Source organism: Physcomitrium patens, chromosome 4 (genome assembly GCF_059467195.1).
Source record: "Physcomitrium patens ecotype Gransden chromosome 4, ASM5946719v1, whole genome shotgun sequence".
Lineage (NCBI taxonomy): Eukaryota > Viridiplantae > Streptophyta > Bryopsida > Funariales > Funariaceae > Physcomitrium > Physcomitrium patens.
In genome coordinates, this window is record NC_143413.1 from 497,751 (window position 1) to 504,103 (window position 6,353).

Consider the following 6,353-nt stretch of genomic DNA (forward strand, 5'->3'; position numbering starts at 1 on the left):
ACGTGTCCTTTCTTGAGCCGTATAAGACAATGAATATTTTGGAAAGAAGACAAATGCCACCTCCTACTATAGAAGTAGATAATAATCAAGAATTTAAGGTGAAAGAAGTCTTAGATTTAAGGTGGTGCCAAAATAGGTTGGAATATCTTGTTCATTGGGGCGGATATGATATTAGTGAATGCACATGGGAGCCATCAAAGAATCTTACAAATGCAACGAAGAAAGTTGAAGCTTTTCATCAATAAAATCCATCAAAACCAAGATAAAGAATAGCAAATCTTCGCTATACAAGAAACAAGAACAAAAGAAGATAACATTCTATCTTCCATCTTTCTTTGTAACTTGATTATATTTGTGAAGCTAAGTAGATGGAGAACCAACAACTAGTAGATTCAATTCAAGACTTTTATTTGTGGATTTACTAGCTGAGACATTGCGATTGTAACAACCTTTAAGGCGACAGAATCAAGATGAAGATCGTTATGAATGACATGTTCTTTCTCAAATAGATGGAAAGATTCAACATGTTTGGTATCACGACCTTTGAAGAGATTCCTGCTCTTTGGTGATTTTATTAGAGGTAAGAACAATTCCTTACAATGTTTCAAATGTTTTATTTGAAAGAAGTTACGAAGGCGTCAACAACGACCAAATAACAGGATGGTCTTCTTATCTTGATATGGGATACTATCAATGGTTGAAAAGGCCTATCAATCATCTTCAAAGACATCAAAGATCGAAATATGTTACAAATATAATTCGCCACATCTTAAATTTTTTCAATATATGAAGTCCGCTCCTCGTGGAACTCGTCCCTAGAAAGGAGGGTAATGTCATGGACATATAAATTTACTTCAATAATTACTTATATGATTAGGTAGAAGTAGGTAAATATAGATTAATTTCATAAAGTCTTTTAGTGAAGCTTTTTAGAAGCTTTATAGACATGATTTTGACTTTAGATATATTTGTAGGTTAGAAACTTGGCCAACAAGTTAACCACATGTTGGTAGCTTGTGGAACAAGTTAGCTCCATATAGTAGTTTGTAGAATAAGGTAATCATATGGTGTATATATATATATATATATATATATATATATATATATATATGTAACTTGCCTTGCAAGTTATGACATGTGGCTAGCAAAGTCAATATATTTTGGAGGTCCTATAAGATATTACTACAAAACTCCTAGTTAAGAGTATATATGGAGGTAAGAATAAAGTCTTCTTCACTCTTGGTAATGCCGTTTTAGTCCTTAGTCTTGTTTCAAGACCTTCTAGTCTTCTTATTTTTGACAATAGCCATTCTAGTTAATATTACATTATATTTTGAGTGACTTTTTAGTTCTCTTCAGTGACACAAGAGTGTATCAAGTATTCTCTTTTTTTGAGATTCATGTCTTTGATATAAGCAAACAGTAACTAAGTTTCATAAAATTGCTACAACTTGTGCCACTCAACTTCTTGAAGTGGTTCATTCAGATCTAAGTGGTTGTGTCACACCACCAACTTTTTTAAAAACATCTTGGAATTCTTGATATTGGCTAAGAATATCACTTGATATTTTTTCACCTTTAGAAATAAGCATAGCAAATATAGCAAAAGATGATCTTTCTTTTTAAGCATGCATGAAAGCTCTTGCACCTACCAGTAAAGATTTGGAAGTATTAGACTTTTATACTTCTACTTCACTAACTCAATCTTGGATTATACTATCAAAAAAGTTAAAGTTATGAAAAATCTGATCTATTTGAAAATTATATTTTTCTAGCCTCGATAATCCTAAAATAATTAGATTGGAAGAAGATCTTATTACATGAAATACTACTATACTTTTATGATCTTTAATTGTTATATCTAAAGGAACAATTTTATAAGTAACATTTCCAAAAGACAACAAATGACCATCTATGATTTCTACATGTATGGATTTAGTTTTTTTGACTAAAGATATTTTTTGATTTTTGACAAAAGCTTTGTCTATAAAACAGGCTGAGGCTCTTGAATCTAATAAAATAAGGTTAATGTGATTTTTTGGTCATAAATGCACATCTATTGTAAAACAAGGTGGAGGGACTGAGGAGAGAATAAGACCTTTACTAGGTATTGTATATGATTCCAACCGAACGGCCTCTATTATAGTTGAAAAAATTCGTTTTCCAATACACTATCTTCTTTGGTAATTGTGCTCCTCATTTTGTAATTGCGTTGCTTCTTTGGACAATATTGAGAAGTGTACTTAGCTTCTCCACAGTATAAACACAAACCTTCTTGACAACGTCGAGTCTTTTTCTGCTCTGATAGAGATTTAAAATGTATCGTATCAATTTGTATTGGTTTCAACTTTGATGAATAGGTTTCAAAAAACTTAGAAGCTGCCACCATTACTTGACTTGTTCTTCTCTAGCCAAGTCTTTGTTCTTGATGTCTTTCAAATAATTGATTGTCAGATGCAATGACTTGAGTAATAAATTATTTCAAAGATTTTGCTTTTGACATTGTTAATAACAAATTTTTGACACTATCTTTTAATCCATATTGAAATTGATTGATGGTTGCTTTGTCATTCCAGTCCACATTACAAGCAAGGTTTTAGAATTTAGCAAGATATGTGGTAGTTGATCGTGATCCTTATTGTAAAGATAAGAGTTTGGTCTTTGCTACTCATTCTCAATCACTATCTTCAAATTTTGTTGTAAATACTTCTAGGAATGAATTCAAATCATAAAGGTGTTGTAAATCTTTTTCCATCAAAGGTACAAATCAAAAGAGAGTACTTCATAATAGAAGTGCGCCTATGAATCCAACTTAAGTAAATCCATCAAGATATTAAAAAGATTGCATCTTAGATAGAGCTTCACTTGTTGCAAAAATCCTCAAAATTTTGATCTTACTCTATCAAACTTCTTAGGCATACTAATCCTTGTCCTCATCATACTCATAGAAGAAAAAAACTCATTGGATTTGATTATGAGGTTGATCTACTTGCTTCCTTCAATTGCACAACTTCTTGCCGCATACTCTGAACTTATTCTATATGTGTAGGTATAATACCTCAATGATTCACATTAGAAATATGTGAAATTTCTACTCTAAAAGTATTAACAAGCTCATGAAGATTTACAATAGTTGTAAATCTATTCTCACTTTCGCTAGGTATAGCATCCATAATCTTTTCTTCCATATACAACTCAAACAAATCTAAAAAATTAAATTAGAAGAGGATAATCCGTAACTTCTAATAAAAATTTCTACAAAGAGGGATAATCCAATCTCTTTAAGGAAAGATCAATGTTAAAAAATAAGATTTTTTTTGTTTAAAAGGTGGATAATCTACAACCTTCAAAACACAAAAATAGAAGTAGAGTAATCTACTCACTTTTAAAACTAGATAAAAATAGTATATTAGCACTCTTATTAAACTGTCAAGGATATGAATCTCAAAGAAAGAGAATCCTTGATATACTCTTAAATCGCTGAAGAGAACTAAAAAGTTACTCAAAAGGTAATGTAATATTAATTAAAATGGCTATTGCCAAAAATAAAAAGAATAAAAAGTTTTGAAACAAGACTAAGGACTAGAGCGGCATTGACAAGAGTGAAGAAGGCTTCATTCTTACCTCTATATATACTCTTAACTAGGAGCTACGTTGCAATGTCTTATAGGACCTCCAAAACATATTGACTTTACTAGCCACATGTCTTAACTTACAAGGAAAGTTATATATGTATGCATGACATGGTTAGCTTGTTTTACAAGCTATTATATAGAATTTACTTGTTCTACAAGCTATCAACATGTAATTAACTTATTGGCCAAGTTTCTGACCTATAAATACATCTAAAGTCAAAACTGTATCTATGAAGCTTATAAAAAGCTTCATTAAAAGACTTTATGAAATTAATCTATATTTACCTACTTCTACCTAATCATATAAGTAATTATTGAAGTAAATGTATATGCCCGTGATAGCTTGCCCTAGATACATGTAGTGCACACTTATTATGGAACTTGTTTTAAAGAAAATCTGAGAACCACTTGAGTTTTAGCTAATTATTTTAAGCATCTTGTGCTGATATGCTATAATTTACAATGCCATAGATTGGAGTTCTTGATAAATAAAATTACATATTTTAAAGATATTTGGAGTTGAGCTGGATTTATAATTTTTTACGGTTGATATTCTATGGCCCTTAAAGTTGTAAACTCTGGGGAGGGAAGCCATGCGGCCAAAGACATAATGTCAAAGTTGACGGTTGAAACTATGTATTCAGCTAGAACTAATTGCTATAGCAAAGAAGGCACCAAAAAATTAAGAACATTGAGTATGTCCATAGGTCATAGTGGATCAGAAGAACTTAATTTCATACTATCGCTGAGGTGAGTGGTGGTGGTCACAAACAACGTAGAGATTGAAAATTACGTGGCGGAGCCGAGATGCTTGACAAGCGGGAATCATGAGCCAGCCTTGCTATTGACCACCAATATTGAGGTGGACTTAGTGCCAAGCAAATTGATTGTTGAGGGAGTTATATTAGTACCACTGGGTGCCATAAATATATTATTGGGATTTTAATTTTGAATTTTGATATGAATGTTTGGTAAAAGGTTGATGTTATCATCTAAAAAAATAACCATATTAGACTGTATATTGTGATATTGAAGCACAGTAGTGCCAAGTAGATAAAGAATATTTTGAAGTGGATAAGAAGCCAAAAGTGAGTTGTCTTGTACAAGAAGGTGGCACATCCTATTTTTTATAAGAATGCCTCTTCTTTGTTCATCATGGTTACAAACTGAAAATAAATTTTTATGTAGATTAGGAACATAAAAAGTATTGTCAAGACGTATAATTTTGCCATTTATCATAGATATCTCAATATTGTCATTGCTATAAATTGAAAGTATTGTATCGTCTCCAAGATGAATTCTATTTTTGATAGAAGAAAGTGGTTCAAAAGTCATAAATTATTTTTTGTCGTGAGCCAAGAGATGTGTGGCTCTAGTATCAATAAACCATTTGTCATCTTTTGTTGCACTTGGTTGTATAGATTTTCCAAAGCAATAAGCACATGTAAGATGAACATGAGAATAAAATGCGAGAGGCATTTCTTCTAAATTTTTTGATTTATATGTTGACTTTTTGTTGTTGTGAGATGTGGTTATTGTGTTAGCAAATGATTTGATTTTTTTGTTTTTTGTAAAACATTTTGAACTCCAATGTCCCATATTTTTGCAATGAGGATATGGAATCATTGATTTTGACTTCTTCTATAAGTTTCTATAGTTTTTTGTGGTTGTTTTATAGTGGGTCGTGATGGCCACTTGCTCTTGCTTTTGCAACCTGCAAAGAATGCTTGTAATTTAGAGTATGAACTTTTCATAGATGACTCCTTCTAAAGTAGGATTGCAATCAATTTTGGTAAAGTTGCAATTCCTATGGTGTAGAGAGTTTGAACTACCACGACATATTGAGATTGGATTGACCTCATAAGAATGAAGATCTCTATTTGAGGTAAAATTATTACTCCAACGGATTGACATTGTTGAAGTAATGTTCTAAAATTATGTAAATATTGTGTTATTGATTCTCCAGTTTTTATTTTTTGTGTAATAAACTTTTCTTATAGATAAGCCTGAGTGACAATGTCACTTACAAAATATATATTTTCAAAAATAAGCCAAGCTTCATTGGTTATTTTATATGCTCCTACGTGGAAGAATATAGAATTTTCTATATAATCCCATATGGTTGCTAAAGCAGTATGATCTTTCTTTTTTTACATAGTAATGGCAGCTTGATTTGTTGATGGAGTTGTCATTCTTACATTGATTGCTGGAATAGGTGAGGATTATTTTTCTACTCTACATACTAACTTCTATAATTCTTCTATCTCAAATTTCATTTGTACTTTTTGTTTCTAGACATTATACCAAGAGTCCTCAAATTTCAGCCATTCCTTGGTTGAGAGACTAGTTGAAGCCATGTTGAAGTGAAGGAAAGAAAGAAAATTTACTGGTGCCCCAATTTTTTATAAAGAACGTCTTTTTTTACAGTTTCCTTCTTGTTGTAAGTTTTATTGTTTTTTTTGGAATTTTTTTTAATAATTTGCAAAGACTTGCTTTGATACCATATTAGAATTACATGAAAGTCTAAGCTATCACAAGTTGCATAATTTATTACTTTTATATATTTTTTAAATATGATTTATATAGTCCAAGGAGTTGTGACTAAATAGTTGTGATTGAATAGTAATGACAAAACAATTATGACTCCACAACTATATGCGATTAGATTACTAACTATATCATTTTGTCTATTTATAGTTATTGATACAATTAGTATCT